The sequence below is a fragment of the Myodes glareolus genome, chromosome 6 (genome assembly GCF_982192425.1).
Source record: "Myodes glareolus chromosome 6, mMyoGla1.1, whole genome shotgun sequence".
Taxonomy (NCBI): Eukaryota; Metazoa; Chordata; class Mammalia; order Rodentia; family Cricetidae; genus Myodes; species Myodes glareolus.
In genome coordinates, this window is record NC_142031.1 from 106,258,838 (window position 1) to 106,276,825 (window position 17,988).

Below are 17,988 nucleotides of genomic sequence, written 5' to 3' on the forward strand. Positions count from 1 at the left end.
AGCGGTTCTCAACCTGAGGGTCCCGATCCCACTGACAAACCTCTATCTCCAAAAGGACTTACATTATGATTTATAACAGTAGCAAAATTACAGTTATAAAGTAGCCATGAAAAACATGCTCTGAGTGGGGGTCACCACAACATGAGGAACTGGGCTAAAGGGTCGCAGTGTTAGGAGGGTGAGAACCACTGCTCTAGCAAGATCTTCTTAGGCACGGCCAGAAATCTGTCTCCTGGGTGATTCTGTGTCCAACCAAGTTGACAAAAGAGATGTAGCATTACAGGCACCTTTCAAATTGACCCTACTGGTGACAGGGTCTCTCATTGCCTGGGAACATTGACCTCTAGGCTAGGCTGGCTGCCAGTAAGCCTTCAGGGACCCACCTGCCTCCACTTCCCATCATGCTGGCTCTATGAGCATGGGTCACCACATCTAGCTCTCTGTCCATGAATTCTGGGACCCCAAACCCGGGTCCTTATGTTTATGAGCTGAGTTCTTTACTGGTAGCCATCTCCCCAACTCAGGCAGGTCATCTCGAGATCAGTGCGAAGTTCTCATTTCAGACATTTCAAAATGCTGCCCATTCTAAGAAACTCAGAAAAATTAAGCACCAGCAACACAATAATTGTCTTCCCCTGCTCCATTACTTGGGGACTTTTCCACACCTTATAGCTCCGAAACTACAAGAGTTAGACAGACTTCATCCATTTCCACTTGGCCTCTGTCGGAGGAGCACCCACTTGTTGGTCCCGGCCGCCCGCCTAGCTTAGCCCCGAAATAACCACACAGAAACTGTATTGATTAAATCACTGCTTGGCTCATTAGCTTTAGCTTCTTATTGGCTCACTCTTATATTAGTTTAAGCCCTTTTTATTAATTTGCATATCGCCACATGGCAGTGGCATCTGTTTCAGGAGGAGGATCCATGGCGTCTCTCTGACTCTGCTTTTTTTTCTCCCAGCATTCAGTTCTGTCTTCCCCACCTACCTAAGTTCTGCCCTATCAACAGGCCAAGGCAGTTTCTTTATTCATCAACCAAGAAAAGCCACACACAGAGGGGACTCCTACACCAGCCTCTTTACCCATAACCATGTAGACGCGACATTTTCTGGAGCACAAATGGTTGACAGAATCAAATCAGATTGGCACAGAAGATATGAAAGGATCTTTCAAGCTTGCGTGTCTTGTTGGAACCATATCAAGCAGGATGTGGATAAACTGACTTAATAAAGAATTGAGTGTCTCATGGGAAAAGACGACGAGGTGATTCATATCTTCTACAATATCGAAGTCTTTTATATTCCAGAAAGAAAAGCAAAAGTGAAAGAAACATCTTGGGCCTCAGACCAACAGTAACACAAGCAGGAAAGCCCCGCTCTGAAATGAGTCGTGGCAATAACCCAACAATTGATTTCCTAGTATCAGGAAATTCACAGCAATGATGAGTTGCTGTCTCAGTGGTGATTCTAAATTGCTGCCTCTCAGTCATTTAGCTTTGCCAAGCTCAGTTCTTCTCTAACCCCAAATCATAGTGGTTAGAACCACAAGACATTATACTGTAACAGGAGAGGGGTGTGCCGCCACAGCGTTTCTCAAAACGTGTTCTGCCTGGAAACAAGCCCAATATATAGTGTTGAAGCTTCAGGAGGCCACGAGAATTTGCTTACAGCACATAGTATTGTACACACTACAGTCTTGAGTGTTTATGATGGGTAATTGTACATTGAAGATTCTGAGACAGCTGGGCACGGTGGCGCACACTTTTGATCCCAGGCAAAGGCAGGTAGGTCTCTATGAGTTTGCATAACAAGATCCAGACTAGTCAAGGCTACGTGGCGAGGTCCTGTCACAATAAAAAAATAAATAGGAAAGGCAAGTAAAAAGACTCGGAGACACTGGGTACCGGGATGACTCAGTTGTTAAAATGCCTAACTTACAAGCACAAAGAATAGGGTTTGAATCCTAGAACCCATGTAAAAACTAAATAAAATAAAAATCTAGGCACTGGAGAGACAGAGATGGGCAGATCCTGGGGTCACTTGCCAGCTAGCCTCACCTAACTGGCAAGCTTCAGGCCAGTGAGGAATTATGGCAAAAATAAATAAGTAAATGACCAATGAGAAGACAGATAGCACCTGCTGGATGACACTCTGTGTTTACCTCTGACCTCCATATGGATGTGTACATGTGGACACTTTCGGGCTTGTGAAACGGATGTGTGGGCAAGCCACAGAGCTACCAGAATCGTCACGTACCCTTCTTGTCACCAATACATCTTTCCTGCTCCTAAAAGATGTTCTTGATCATCTTCCCTAAGAGTCAATAATCATGTCCTGTGCAAGTGAGGTTTGGCAGGAACAAATCAGAAACACACACACGGGCGTCTTGGTCCAGAGTCTTACATAGGTTGGCAGCCCTGGAACAGAGTCACCATGACTGATGTGGGATAACTGTGGACCCGTTCCTAGAACTACAGGGATGTGGCATAGGCCAGGACACCCACAGGAGGATGAGAGCCCTGGAAGGCCAACCGATACTTCAGTGGCCACTCAGAGACTGGCCTCTTTCTTGCAAACGCTGGATTTGAGGGCTATTTATGGCATTCCTTATTACTTTTCAACTTATTTTCAATATTTTTTGAGTGCTTACGGAGTATGGGAAGCATGCGTGTGTTCGATATGTGTATATGGGTGTTACTGTGTGTGAGTGCTCTTGCCGCCGTGCATGGGTGGAGTCCGAGGAACTTTGGGTGTCCTCCTTACCTTCCATCTTGTTTTCAGATGGGATTTCTTTACGGAATACGCCAGGCTAGCTGGCCCACAGTCTCCAGGGCGTCTCCTGTCTGCAGCTCCCCTCTCACCCTCAGAACACCGGGATTCCAGACAAACACCTCTGTGCCTGACTTGATTCTAGGGCTTCAGGGTGAGGCCCTGGAGTTTGGACAGCAGGAGCTTTACCCAGAGTCATCTCTCTAACCCTTGGTACTTTTAAAGGTGTCACAACCAGAACATAGTTTTTACAAAACCCAATACTTTTGGAGGTTATAAAGATACCCAGGACAAAAACTTTGCACCAGGCACAGGTGTATTAAACAGGCTCCCAAGCCCTGATGGCAGCCAATGTGTGGCTACTCTGGCTTGGCCAGGTTCCCAAGCTGTGACAGCAGTGTGTGGCCAGGTGCTGATTGATGGCTTATCTGGGGACATGTTTTCTCTCCCACTCTGGGCTTCCACACCGTCTTTTTCTATCAGTCAGGCTGACAGTGTATCCTTACCTCGGGGACGAGAAACTACTTCAGAGAGTTGAGAAAGAAAAAAAAAATGTGTGTTTTAATTCTCAAAAGCCCAAGCCTCAGACCAAAAGAAAGGTCCAGCAGAGGGACAATAGATGATAGGCACACCTAAAGGGACAGCCTTTACCTCGAACAGCTCCTCCCCCAAACTGACGTTTTTCACTGATGGGGAGCTTAGATCGGAGCAAGAGCGGGGCTGGGGGGGGGGTGGACATACTCGGAGGTCACAGGCAGGGATAGATGCTCTGCTAGTGACTCCAGGATTCAGAGAGAGCTAAAGTGAGGACAAGTGACAGAACCTAGAAGGCCGGGGCATCAGAGTATGGCGGAAGCTTGCGGAAGTGACAGGGTGGCAGAGGTGTCCGCCAGACTTACTGTCTTCTCCCTGGGAACAGCTGTGCCCCAGGGGCGGCACTAAACTAGACAGAACAAAGAGAGCGGGGGACAGGGCAACAAGGGTCTGTAAGCAATGAATCAACCACAATAACCATCTACCACAGTACAGCCATAAAAGGGACAGCAGAGGTACCCAGGGGACCCCCAGTAGTCTATCAGCCTCTCTACACAATACACAGCCCGGTGGACCAAAGCCCCTTGCTGACCTCTGGCTTTAGAAGTTGGTACTTGCCGGTTTCCTTGTCCCTTACTGTTTTCAACCTTGGCCCCAACACAGAGAGATGACCCTGAACACCAGATGTGACTCTCCCCTGGTAGCACTGTGCAGGCCATCCGGAACTCAGCACACCAGGCAGGGAAGGGGCCAGCAGAAGAGCAAGGGACCCTGGGTTCAATGAGCTCCCCGCTACCTCACACTCCCCAGACATGGAGGCTTGTCGTAGAAACAGTCCTTGAAAACCAAGTTTTATTTCATGCATCCTTGTGACTAGATTTAGACTTAGTGTACTGGAACAGGCAGAGTGTGACTTAATCCTGCAATTACTCTTTGTCCTGAGGAGTATAGGACAAGGTTCAAAGGTAGACACACATATGAATGTACACACAGCACACAATGGGCAGACCCAGATATGCCTATGTTCCCTACATGTCTATACAAACATGTGCAGACCAAGGCTGGGAGACTGGTCCAGCACCTCACACTTAGCTATACCTATACAGTTACATACCATGCACGAACACAAACACATGACACACATGCCATACATGGGCCCCACACCCACACTCTCACACACAGGCTTTCTCCTTTACATGCACTTGGCTTGTCTACACTACCTACAGTCTGATGATTTTCTCATGATTAGAAGTATTATTTAGTATTTACTACAAGGGCTGAAACTTTGTCATGTTTCCTGAACATCCCAGCATGTTGTGGGAGGCCGCTAGTTAGTTCCCGACTGCTCAACCCAGAAATAACCACACAGAAATCATATTATTTGCAATGCTGTTTGACCAATAGCTTAAACGAATTTCTGGCTAACGCTTATATCCTAAACTAGCCCATCTCCATTAATCTGTGTATCGCCACATGGCTGTGGCTTACGGAGTAAAGTTCCAGCATCTGTCTCCAGCGGGGTGACATGGTTTCTCCTTGACTCTGCCTTCTTTCTTCCCACATTCAGTTTAGTTTTCCCCGCCTACCTCTATTCCCTGCACAAGCCCAAGCCAGTTTCTTTATTAACCAATGGTATTCACAGCATACAGAGGGGAATTCCACACCACCAGTAAGATTCACATGCTCGGGGCTGGCGGCCTTGTGGTCTCCACTGCAGCAGCAGAGACTGAGTTGACACATGACAGAGGTGTAGCTGAGACCTCTCCGAGGTCTTGCCAGTACCCCAGGCATGCTGAGAAAGGCCCCTGAGCAGCTGCTGACTTCACAAGGCTAAGCTGCACCAGCATAGACTCTCAAGTGAGAAAGGAGACGAAACCCTTTCGTTAAATCCCTGCTACTGACAGTTTGTTAAAACCGCTAATGAGATGTTGGAGAGACGTCTCAATAGTTAAGAGCAGTGACTGTTCTTTCCGTTGTTCTGGATTAGATTCCCAGCACCCACATGGCCTTACACACCTGTCTGTCACTCCAGTTCCAAGGGATCCAGTGCTCTCTTCTGGCTTCCATGGGAACCAGGCATGTACATGGTGCATAGACACGCATGCAGGCAAATAGCCATACACACAAAATTAAAAATAAAACAAAAAGGAAACAAAGACCTACTAAAAATTTGTCCCGTTTAACACAGTACTCAAGGGATATCAGTTTTGGTGTCTTTTGTGAATGGGTTACATCTAGAATAGTTCAAACCAAAACCCCTTATTAAACTATAGGCTTGCGTGTCTACATCTGTGTGCATGATAACAGCCGTTCATCTGTTCCCTGACTGTCTCTAACCACAGGCTGCTTTAAGCTCCTGCTGCTTGGGCAGTGTGGGAAGAGAAAAGGCAAAAGCTGACATAGGCCTGTGATACCCCTGAGACAGCAGGGAGAATCAGAGACAGGACTACCCTGGCAGGACGCGTCTGTCACCCGCACAGCACACACCAGGACCAACTGTGGTGAGGTCAGGATGCCTACAGGGAAGCAATCCACCCTGAACAAACGGAGAGAAATGATCAGGGAAGGGCTGGCATCAGGTTCTGCTCGTCTTGGGGTTATGTTCTTTACCCAAGCCCAAGAAGACTGCCATGCCACTCCAGGCAGTGAGGGTGTCTGGGCTCCAGCTCCTGGGCAGCTCATACATGTCTCCCTGAAGTCTTCCAGTGAAGTCCAGACACTCAATGCCACACGGCACATCTCTCTTGGCACCACAGGATTCAGGCCTCTTTCCTATGTCTGAAGAAACACACTCTCTCTCTCTCTCTCTCTCTCTCTCTCTCTCTCTCTCTCACACACACACACACACACAGACACACAGACACACAGACACACAGACGTGTCCACACTCACAGACACACACAGAGAGACACACACACTTACACATACACAGACGTACACACACTCATAGACACACACAGAGAGACACACACTCACACACTTATACACACAGACGTACACACACTCATAGACACACACAGAGAGACACACACTCACACACTTACACACACAGATGTACACACACTCATAGACACACACACAGAGACACACACTCACACACACACTTACACACACACAGATGCTCATACACTTAGAGAGACACACACTCACACACTTACACACACACAGACGTACACACACTCACAGACACACACAGAGAGACACACACTCACACACACACACACACCCCACATTTGAACAGTTTAACTCTTCCAGCATCCGTTATCCTCTCTTTATTCAGCATCGTAAAGGGGCACAGACAGCATATATCAGATAAACACTTTCTGCCCCAAGTTGATTTTAGTCACTGTTTTATCACAGAAGACAGAAGGCAAACTAGAACAGCACATGAATGAATTGATTGGAACACTGTTCTTCCCACACAGTCCTGGCAAAGGGCGAGCTGGCAGTCACCTCCTTGCCTGGAGGACTTCAGGTGCCCCAGCTGCTGCCGAGCAGAGCTCAAGGATGGGGCAGAAGAAAACACACTCCAGGTTTTTAAGCGCACTGTGCTAAGGACCCGAGGCTTGTCTTGGGTCTTCTGGTGATGAACCCTAACTGTCTTGTGCTAGGGAAGAGGCAAAGAAGAGAGGGCCACATGTAACTGAGGGAGAGACTCCACTTGGAAACAAGTCCCTTCTCCTCTGGAACTAATAATTACAGAAGAGAAGATCCTTTCCAAAGAATCTACAGATGCCCTCTTTGGAGACAAGATAACCTATTGGGAGAATGCTTCTGATCTTGGATGTCTATCAGAAGAGTGTGATAAAACATTGACTAAAATCAACTTGGGGCGGAAAGTGTTTATCTGATATATGCTGTCTGTCCTTGTCACACTCAGTCACTGAGGGACGTTGGGGCAGGACCTTGAGTCAGGCTGAAGAAGAGACCGTGGAGGAAGTGTTACTAGCTTGCTCCCTGTAGCTGGCTAGCTGGCTCAGGATTACTTTCTTATAGAGCCCAACTTGCAACGGGCACCACCCACTAGGAAGCTGGGCCCCTAGAATAGCAATCATTAATCAAGAAAATGTACCTATAGACTTGTCTTGCCTGGAGGCCAATCTGATAGAGGTTTTTTTTTGTTTGTTTGTTTGTTTTTTTTTTTAGTTGTGGTTCCTTCTTTCAGGATGACTATAATTGAAAACCAAAAACAAAAGCACCTAACCAGACAACTGCTCATCTGCTCATTCTGGATCCTTCTACTCCTGCAGAGGACCACTTATTGTAGGATGTCACATTTATCAAGACCTTCGATATAGGAAACACTGTCAGCATTCCAAAATAGTTCCTCTCAGGGTATCTTCTAATTGGAGTAAATTCAAACAGCCAGAAGCATCGCTTGGCCCCAATATGCTCTCGAAAGCCTATCCATAGCTCTATTAATTTCAATGCCTACAGCTAAATCATTTCTGCAGCAGGCATGGGAAGATGGCAAGAAGTTCCTTATGGGTAGGCTTTTATGAGTCTTTGTTAGAAGCCTAGCGACTCCTGTAGAATCTGCGTAGCCTCCACCTGCCGTCAAACCCCTCCATTAAAACAGACAGCCGTTCTAAACATCCTACTATACACGGCGCTCCTCACCCAAGGGTGGAGTCAGATCACCTTACCCTTCTGCTTCTCTGTTGCTCTCTCTTTAGTCCACTGCCTATCTGAGAGGCCAAGCTAACTTCCCCTAAGGCCATCAAGGGAGGTGACTAATGGGGAGGAGGCAGAAGACATGTCTACTTTTCCATACCCCAGATTTAAGACTACACAGACACACACACAAATTGGTAGGTTTTAAGAAAATCCTGGTAAGTCCTGGAATGGTTCTGTAAAACCCAAGGTGACCTTCTTTACTTGGAAAGATATGATAAGCTCAGCCCACCATAAAAAAAATCAAGAATAATTGCTAAGGCAAGGGAAGTGGTTGACTGATACACAGTTAACCGTTCAGATTATAATACATACAGCATATGACACACAGTCGCACTCCCTCCCCATGGTACCCTTATTGCAGTGGTGAGAAATTCAGGTTTTGTGACACCAACCAGTTCTCTGACATCCAAAGTCTCATACAACTCACTTGGATTCTCACACTAAATACCGAGAGGGGGTGGGTCCCATAGGTTGAAGCCCCACCAGTTCATCTTCTCCTGAGATGCCAATCGCAAGCCCAAAGCACCCACAGTCTGCCTGACAGGGTATAAATCAGGGGGTCCCATCAGTCCCCCTCCTGGAAAATTTCACAGGGCTCAGAGACACATAACTTCCATCAAGTAACTTATTATAAGAGACACTAAGAAACGACTGGGTGAAAAATTACATAAGCACACTCTAGGAGGTCTCAGACTCAAGCACCTTTATCTCCCTGGAGTCAGGGAGCCTTCAACAGTCTGTAAGCTCGACCCCCATCCTCGTGGAAGTTTCTATAGTAATCAGTCGTCAGCTCTGACCCTCTTGATGGGTGCTGGTGGAGGGGTTGGTGGGCGGCACTGAGAGTTCCAAGGTCTTTTCAGACACCAGACCCATCCTGTGTCCATCTGGGGATCTCTCCCCAAGCCACTTCATTAACACAAACCTGAGTGAGATGCAATGGAGCTCATTACGAATAATGAAAATTCCTGTCATGAAGTCCCAAGGAGGTCGTGAGGAGCTCAGAACAACCACCAAGCGGGTCACGTTGGTCCCTGTCACAGCTGTGGCCCCATAACTAGCACATCGCCTGGCACATAGTTATGCAGTCTATGTTCTTCAACACACGAATGAATGCACTACCAAATGAACTCATTACTTCCTTCCGGATGCGAGGTGCTCCCTTCCTGCCGAGCTGTGGCATCCACACGGGTAACTGCAAAGGCTTCGTGCCCGCCTCCATCAGTGTCTTGGATGGGTTCGTGAGTGCCATTCCTTTAGTCCCCTGACAGCGATGCTAACGGAACCCAGGAGAAGCAGTTGTCTCTGGGACAAAGGTGACAAAGGCGGCCTTGTTTCCAGGCCAGCTAACAGCTCTTCTTCCTCCTCCTGGGAGAAGAGCCAACGATGGAGCTTCATGAAACGGTGCTGGCAGCCGGAGGGGCTCCTTGGGAAAGGCGGCCTCCTTAGTAATTGAGCTCTTGGAAGAGAGCAGGCCTTACCTGGAAATTAGCACTAAGTAGGGCTGGGCCGTCCTGAAAGGAACCAATTCTTAAGAGTGGAATAATAGAATTCCCACGAAGGAGTCCTTACCAGTAGTTAGGGAATGAACTGTGGCCATTCTAATGATTCTATTCAACCGCTTTCCCATCTGTTGCCTACATTTTTTTTTAAAAAAAAAAGATATTTCTGTTATTGAATATTCCTCCCACACACACAAAAAAACCCTTATCCTCACAAATATGCCAATAGGATTTGTTTATATGGACAGTAATGCTCAAAGAGTTATGAAAACTGATAGAGCATTATCCAGTGTATAAATATTTTGAATATATTTTTATCCAGCTAGGAAAATTAAAATAAATGTTCAAAAACCCCAAAATTAAAAATCTTTCCTATCTTCCCATGTACACTTTTCTTCTAAGAATTCAAAGTTTACCTTTAAAATAAAAAAAGCAAATTACAAATTGTAATCCATACTTGTGGAATGTTCAAGTCAAAATTATCTGAATGAAGTTATTTTAGAAAGGAAGAAAGAACGATTCCAAGGCTCAGCACCGATCAAGCTGCCAGTCCAAGAAATGTGCCATCAGTATGTTGAGTTTCAGAAAACAGTGTTCGCTGATACGGGTTAACAGCGCGGGAGTTTCCCGGTTGTCACTGGTGTCTATGTAAATACCGTGTCAGTCCATGACCACCCCAGACCCAGCACCGGGAACTGAAACCCGAGGGAGAAGCAAGGACGCCTCTTCCACTGAGGACTGAGGGCCACTGTTGTTGGAGGAGCGCATCTGTTTAGGCACGATTGACGAATCTGTTTGCCACTTCTGTTTTCTGAGCACTTTTCCTGTTCACATCCTCCTTCTACCTTTAAAACCGTGCTTGCCCAAGTGAGCAGTCCCAAGCCCTCCTGGTGGGCACAAATCTTTGTCTCTGGGTGTTACACCACTTTCCAGGGGGAGAGCCACAGAAACCCCTGTTTTCTGCAGATACAACACCAACAAACCAAAAACCAAGTCTACCTAGGTCCAGCTAGATGAATCAGTGAGTTCACTGAGATCGTGTTGAACTTGGCTAGCTCGGCAACCGAGCCAAAAGCCCCACCTGAGCCCAGGAGCCAGTTCAGCGGCGCTAGGTCACAGTTAACCCACCCACAGTTAACCTTTTATTTCCTGCACAATTTGACAAAAACTCCACCCACCAAGAGCAGCTTTATGTCACGTCCAGGGGCAGGATTATGACCAGCTGGAGGCTGGAAAGCAGAGGGGGCTACAGTCTCAGGTGCAGATCTGATGGTGCCGCCTCCTCTGAGTGGGTGTTATTAGAGCTGATCTTGTAAGGGTTTTGTGTGATAACCACAGCAGCTAAGCAAGCCCAGAGGACAGAGTTCTTTCGCGTTCACACATATGGCGATGTAGAAATCTAGGGCCCAGAGGCCTAGTGGTGTGGTGATATTTCATTTTTTATTTTCCTAACTAAAGCTTGCCTGAAGATCAGAGAGTCAAACAGCCACAGCCACAGTAGTCAGCCAAACAGACCAGGCAGTGGGAGGACACACCTTTAAGCCCGGTAGTCACACTAGTTCGCCATAGAAACCTGGTGGTAGAGGTGCACGCCTTTAATCCCAGCACTAAATAGAGGAATATAAGATGGGAGGAGACAAGTCTCAGCTCAGTCTCACTCTGAGGATTCCTGGAGGCAGGATCACCATTTCGCTCTGAGGTAGAGGTAAGAGCCAGTGGCTGGCTGCTTTGCTTTTCTGATCTTCAGGTTGAACCCCAATATCTGTCTCTGGGCTTTTCTTATTCATGCTACATAACGGTGCAGCCCGTAATACTAGCTAGCAGCTGTCTGATATCGTGAGCCACATCCTGCTAACAGCCAGATCGTGAGGACGGAAGGACCATGTTCTTTAATGTATTTGGTAAGTGGCAGATAGTGCAGACTTTCGACTTTGCGCATCACATGGTCTCTATCGCAATTGCTCAACTCTGCTGCTGCAGTGCAAAGCAACCCAAGCACTTCCCAAGGAAGCGAGGGTGCTGTGGCGCGGGAAAGCGGCATTTACCAGTGCAGTTGGCTGTCGATTGTTGTAACTCACAAGGGCCTTGAGAAAGAGCCTCTCCTTCCCCATGGAGACAGCAGCTGGGGTTTCTCCTCCTTGTCATTTTAGACCTTTCTAGAGTCAGGTATCTGAAAAACGTCTAAAACTATTGAATTCGCTGGGGCAGCTTCATTCGGTGTTCTGTGGTTGTGAGGAGCCCACTGGTCTTCACGGCTGTAGAACCATGGTCCAGACATTTAACCCTTACAGCCTTTGTCTCCTCATCTGCAGTCTGGCCAGCTGGCTCTGCCACATCCTATAGATTATAGCTGAGAAACGTACAATACCTGATGCTGATAATAGGGCAACCATTTCTTTGCAGATTGCTTCATAATTTTCCATTCAACCCCGAGAAGAATCTGTGAGGCGTGCATTATTGCCCCATTTATGCGTGCAGGAATGGGAGGACGGAGGGTCTAAGTAGCTTGCTGAAGGCATCCTAATTGTTAACTGGCAGATCCAAGGCTCAAAACCAGATTTTTAGATCCCAATGGAAGATGGCTTTAAGGTCAACCATGTTCAGTTCTGAGTTCAACAGTAAAGTAATGTAAAGTCAGTGTTTTTCATCGTGGACTCTTGCCCATCTGTATCACCATTTTACATCACTGAAATAGATCATAGGTAGTAGACATAACACGTATGGCACATTGAAGTCATTACCGAACAGACACCCCTTACACCAATGTCTTGGGTTGCACCAACAGGAACAAAACACATGGCACCTTTATCAGTTTCTCCTCACATGAGCTTTCTCATTGGTCTGTCAGCCGGGGAGCTCATTGCACTGACATTGCTCCCCCGGCCAGCATCCCCTAAAGGACTCTCAGCAGCACAAGTTCAGTGTCCTCTGAGGAGAACATTCCCGAAACTCCTCCATACATGCTGAGATTCATTGAACATGTCTGGTGCTGGGTCATTGTTTGCTATGCCTGTTTACCACCAACTGGCACAAATTTTGAAAATTTCCAATCTTTTTCATTTTAAGAGAACTTATAGTTAACCAAACAGTCCTTGAAACCAGACTTCTAAAAGGAGTTACTTCATATTTTGCTTATTGAAATGCTGACAGGTGCAAGAAGAACTGCATCCAAAATGCATTAAAAATTTGACTCTTTCAGGCTTTCTCAATCCTCCCAGCCCTAGGCACCCCTCTATTTCTGTTAATGAGTCTATCACAATGTTGGCCCCCTTCAGGCAAGTTTAGCATTTGCAATCTCATCAATCTGTGCAGTCTAACATGGTAGCTATAGACCATACAAGAGTGGCTATTTAAATTTAAATTAATGAAATTTGAATGTCACTTAATATAGGCAAACCAGTAGTGCTCAATTACATACAGTAGCTGGATGTACCAGGGCAGGCAGCACGGATATAGAAATTTCTACTAATGCTCAATATTGCATTGGATAGCACTAACTAATGCATAAGGAAGCTGATTCTGATAAACACCATTACAAATCCACAGAAGCACTGCCCTCTTAAATCACTCTTATTAGTAAGAAGCCTATGACCAGGGTAGCTAATAAAAACCAAGAGCATTTCTGGCTACAGGTTATGTGTAGTGTATGTTCTCTGTCCCAACTTGACAGGGTTTCTCTGTCCTGGAACTCACTCTGCCAACTAGTCTGGCCTTGAACTCACAGAGCTCTGCTGGCCTCTGCCTTCCAAGTGCTGGGATTAAAGCGTCACCACACAGCTTCACAACTTTTTCAAAACTTTTTAAATTTTGTGTGTGTGTATGCAGTTCCTGGAGAAGCTAGAAGATGTCGGATCCCAGGGACTAAAGTTACAGATGGCTGGGAGTTGTCCCGCGGGAGCTGAGAGTTGAACCCAGGTTCTCTGGAAGAGCAGCCAGTTCTCTTAACCACTGAGCCATCTTTCCAACTCCTCATCATGATTTTGGTTTAATCAGGAAATGTTTTTATTAAAATACCTTAAATTTTATCAATAAAACTAATTTAACTGCAAGTCTATTTTTGGTTCCAGTGACATTTTAATACATAAAACCTGTTATGAAACTTTTTAAAATTGATTTTATTGAGCTATACATTTTTTTTTCTGCTCCCCTCCATACCCCTTCCCTCCCCTTCAACTCTTTTTCATGGTCCCCATGCTCCCAATTTACTTAGGAGATCTTGTCTTTTACTACTTCCCATGTAGATTAGATCCTTTTATGTCTCTCTTAGGGTCCGCATTATTGTCTAGGTTGTCTGGGATTGTGATTGGTAGGCTGGTTTTCTTTGCTTTATGTTTAAAAACCACTTATGAGTAAGTATATGTGATAATTGTCTTTTTGAGTCTGGATTACCTCACTCAATATGATTTTTTTTTTAGATTCATCCATTTTCCTACAAATTTCACGATGTCATTTATTTTTTCTGTGTAATACTCTATTGTGTAAATGTACCACATATTTCTTATCCATTTTTCAGTAGAGAGGCATTTAGGTTGTTTCCAGGTTCTGGCTATGACAAACAAAGCTGCTATGAACATAGTTGAGCAATATCCTTGTGGCACAGTTGAGCATCCTTTGGGTATTACTTTTGGTAATAAAAGTGGTATTACTGGGTCTTGAGGAAGGTTGTTTCCTAATTTTCTGAGAAATCGCCACACTGACATCCAAAGGGGTTGTACCAGTTTGCACTCCCACAAGCAATGCAGGCATATTCCCTTTACCCCACAACCTCTCCAGCATAAGTTGTCATCAGTGTTTTTGATCTTGGCCGTTCTTACAAGTGTAAAATGGAATCTCAGAATTGTTTTGATCTGCATTTCTCTGATGACTAAGGATGTTGAACATTTCCTTAAGTGTCTTTCAGCCATTTTAGATTCCTCTGTTGAGAGTTCTCTGTTTAGGTCTGTACTCCATTTTTTTTTATTGGATTATGTGTTCTTTTGATGACCAATTTCTTGAGTTCTTTGTATATTTTGGAGATCAGACCTCTGTCTGATGTGGGGTTAGTGAAGATCTTTTCCCATTCTGTAGGCTGTTGTTTTGTCTTGTTGTCCGTGTCCTTTGCTTTACAGAAGCTTTTCAGTTTCAGGAGGTCCCATTTATTAATTGTTTCTCTCAGTGTCTGTGCTACTGGGGTTATATTTAGGAAGTGGTCTCCTGTGCCAATGCATTCAATTGTACTTCCCACTTTCTCTTCTATGAGGTTCAGTGTGACTGGTTTTATGTTAAGATATTTGATCCATTTGGACTTGAGTTTTGTGCTTTGTGGTAGATATGGGTCTATTTTCATTGTTCTACATGTTGATATCCAGTTATGCCAGCACAATTTGTTAAATATGTTTCTTTTTCCATTTTATATTTTTTGCTTCTTTGTCAAAAATCAGGTGTTCGAAGATGTGTAGATTGATATCTGGGTCTTCAATTCGATTCCATTGGTCCTCCTGTCTGTTTTTATGCCAAAACCAGGCTGTTTTCAGTACTGTAGCTCTGTGGTAGAGTTTGAAGTCAGGGATTGTGATGCCTCCAGAAGTTCTTTTATTGTACAGGATTGTTTTGACTATTCTGGGTTTTTTGCTTTTCCGCATGAAATTGAGACTGTTCTTTTGAGGTCTGTGAAGAATTTTGTTGGGATTTTGATGGGCATTGCATTGAATCTGTAGATTGCTTTTGGTAAGATTGTCATTTTTTCTATGTTAATTCTATCTACCCAAGAGCATGGGAGATCTTCCCACTTTCTGGTGTCTTCTTCAATTTCTGTCTTCAAAAATTTAAAGTTCTTGTTGTAAAGTCTTCCGTTTGTTTGGTTAGAGTTGTTCCAAGATATTTTATGCTATCTGTGGCTATTGTGAAGGGTGATGTTTCTTTGATTTCTTTCTCAGCCCATTTATTATCTGTGTACAGGAGGGCTACTGATTTTTTTCGAGTTAATCTTGTATCCTGCTTCATTACTGAAAGTGTTTATGAAGTTCCTTGGTAGAATTTTTGGGGTCGCTTATGTAAACTATCATATCATCAGCAAATAGTGAGAGTTTGATTTTTTTCTTTTCTGATTTGTGTCCCCTTGATCTCCTTTTGTTGTCTTATTGCTCTAGCTAGGACTTCAAGAACAATATTGAATAGATATGGAGAGAGTGGACAACCTTGCCTTGTTCCTGATTTCAGTGTGATCATTGTGAGTTTTTCTCCATTTAATTTGATGTTGGATGTTGGCTTGCTGTGTATTGCCTTATGTTTAGGTATGTTCCTTGTATCCCTGCTCTCTCCAAGACCTTTATCCCTCATTATGATTTTTAATAAGATCATGTGGGACTGGGGTGTAGCTCTCGGTGACAGAGTGCTTGGCAATCATGTCTAAGGTACTGAGTTCAATCCCTAGCACAAAACAAAAGTAACAGTAGCAGTAAGTTCTTATTACTATCAAGATTTATGTAGAGCTGGGGGCCAAGATCCACCTAGTACAAAATAAATTTGAAATGGAAAAAATCAAGCCTTTCTGTGCCCAGATCTAAAGTCCTCAAACATTCAGCTTCTCCAGCTCCCTCTCCTCTGCCACCTCCCGTTCTAATGTGGGCCAGACCAGGAAAGCTGGGGACGAGGCCAAAGCCGAATGCCATGGTGTAGGAGGATCCCTGCCAAGAGGAAGGGCAGAGCTGGGCATGAGGAGGCAGCATGAGCTGTATTGGTGGAGTAATTCAGCTCGGTCTAATTTGTATCTTGCTTAACAAACTGCCCAGACTACACAAACAGCATGGTTTTTCAAGGGGAATACCCGAGGAAGAGTAATCGCTGCTGGCTGTGTGAGGCTAGTGAGTAAAATTTGACATTTACCAAAAGAACTGAATGTGTAGGCCTATTGTTGTAATCTACACTTTCTTTCTTGAAAGCCCTCTTTCATTCCACATACCCTATGTGCCAGCAATCTTGACAGTCTGTGTTTCAAAAATGTTCTGTCAGCCAACTCTGGGGGAAGAGTAGCTGTTGCCATTCGCTCAAAGCAAACAGTCCATGTGTCCACCCAAATGTTGAGTCTTTGAAGATTGGCATTAGCTTGGCCTTCATTGTAAAGGGACCTGCAGAAGCGTAGACGGATTGAACATGGGGCGGGGGAGTGGGAGTGGAGAAGCATCCAGCTTCTCCTTCAAGCATGCTGCAAACTGTGTGTTTCCCAGCAGTCACGGGTCTGTTGCGAGGGTCTTTTTTTCTTCCCCTTTCCTTGCTCCTTTCTTTCACATGAGCCATCGCTCCTTGAAAAGTGGCTTTTTAGCTGTCAAGACTCATCCAACGGAGCGCTACATTTTAAAACAGAAATAGCTTGCCAAGATAAGTACATCTAACATGAAGCATGAACGAGAGCCTCGGGCTTGGTGTAGCTCAGCAGCAGAGTTCTTGCCCAGAATGTTCAAGTTCCCAGCACTACAGAAACCAAACCAAATAAAAACACAAAGAGAGATTGAGAGTTTTCCCCCAAATGAGCTTTCACAATAAGCATGGTAAGCTCAAGATGAAAAGTTTCTTAGACGTAGAAACAACTCCATGGTCATCAGGACCTGATTCTGTTTCCCCAAACCTCTGAAAACAGAAGTACTGCAATACAGAATAGAGAACGCAAGACCTGCCTGCCTCCCAGGAACCTGAATGTGTTTCCGCTAGGCATTAGATCATCCATTAGGCATTCTTCTGGCCTATCAGATACATTGGGTAATTAACAGTAATGAATAAGAATATTGAAATAGACCAATTAAAAAAGCCTCCATCGACTAATCACATGTTCAAGTTACCAATGATCAAATCCAGCTAAGATTCTGTCCAAAGACAAGAAACAAGTATCCCCACAAACCAAACAGCAACCCCACCAAAACCACAAAACAAAACAAAACCAAAAAAAAAATAAATAAAACCCCAAACCAAACACCTACTAACAGGCTTTTGATATCACGACGTCAAAATCTGGTTGTACTGGATGAGTCAGAATAGAAATTCATCAGGTCAATAGACAGAGTGAATAACACAAGATAACAAGAGTCAGACTTGAGCCAAAAGGGTTGGCACAGAAAATAACCATAGTTGGAGCTGAAGCTCAAGAGCTTGTGACTTTGGCAAATTATTACTTGATGTAATGGTGTTGAGCATACAGCGAAGTTTGGGGGACATAGGCACATCCAGTTACATCCTGAACACCAAACAGCACCCAACTTAGAGTCAGCATTCAGTAACTATTGTGTTAATCAACAAAGTAATAAATAAATGGATGAAGTGAGACTTGTCCTCTTGAACGTTTCTGCCCTTTGTCCCAGGAGTGGTTCTCGCGATGGATTCTCAACTTGACTGAGCCACCATGTAGACTGTGCTGTTTTGTCATCCCCGCACTGATTTCCTGCTCTTCATCAGTCTTCAGCGATCTCAGAACATTTACACTTAGAATTGGTTCATTCCATAAACCTACTTGTATAGCCTCAATGGATGAAAAAAAAGTA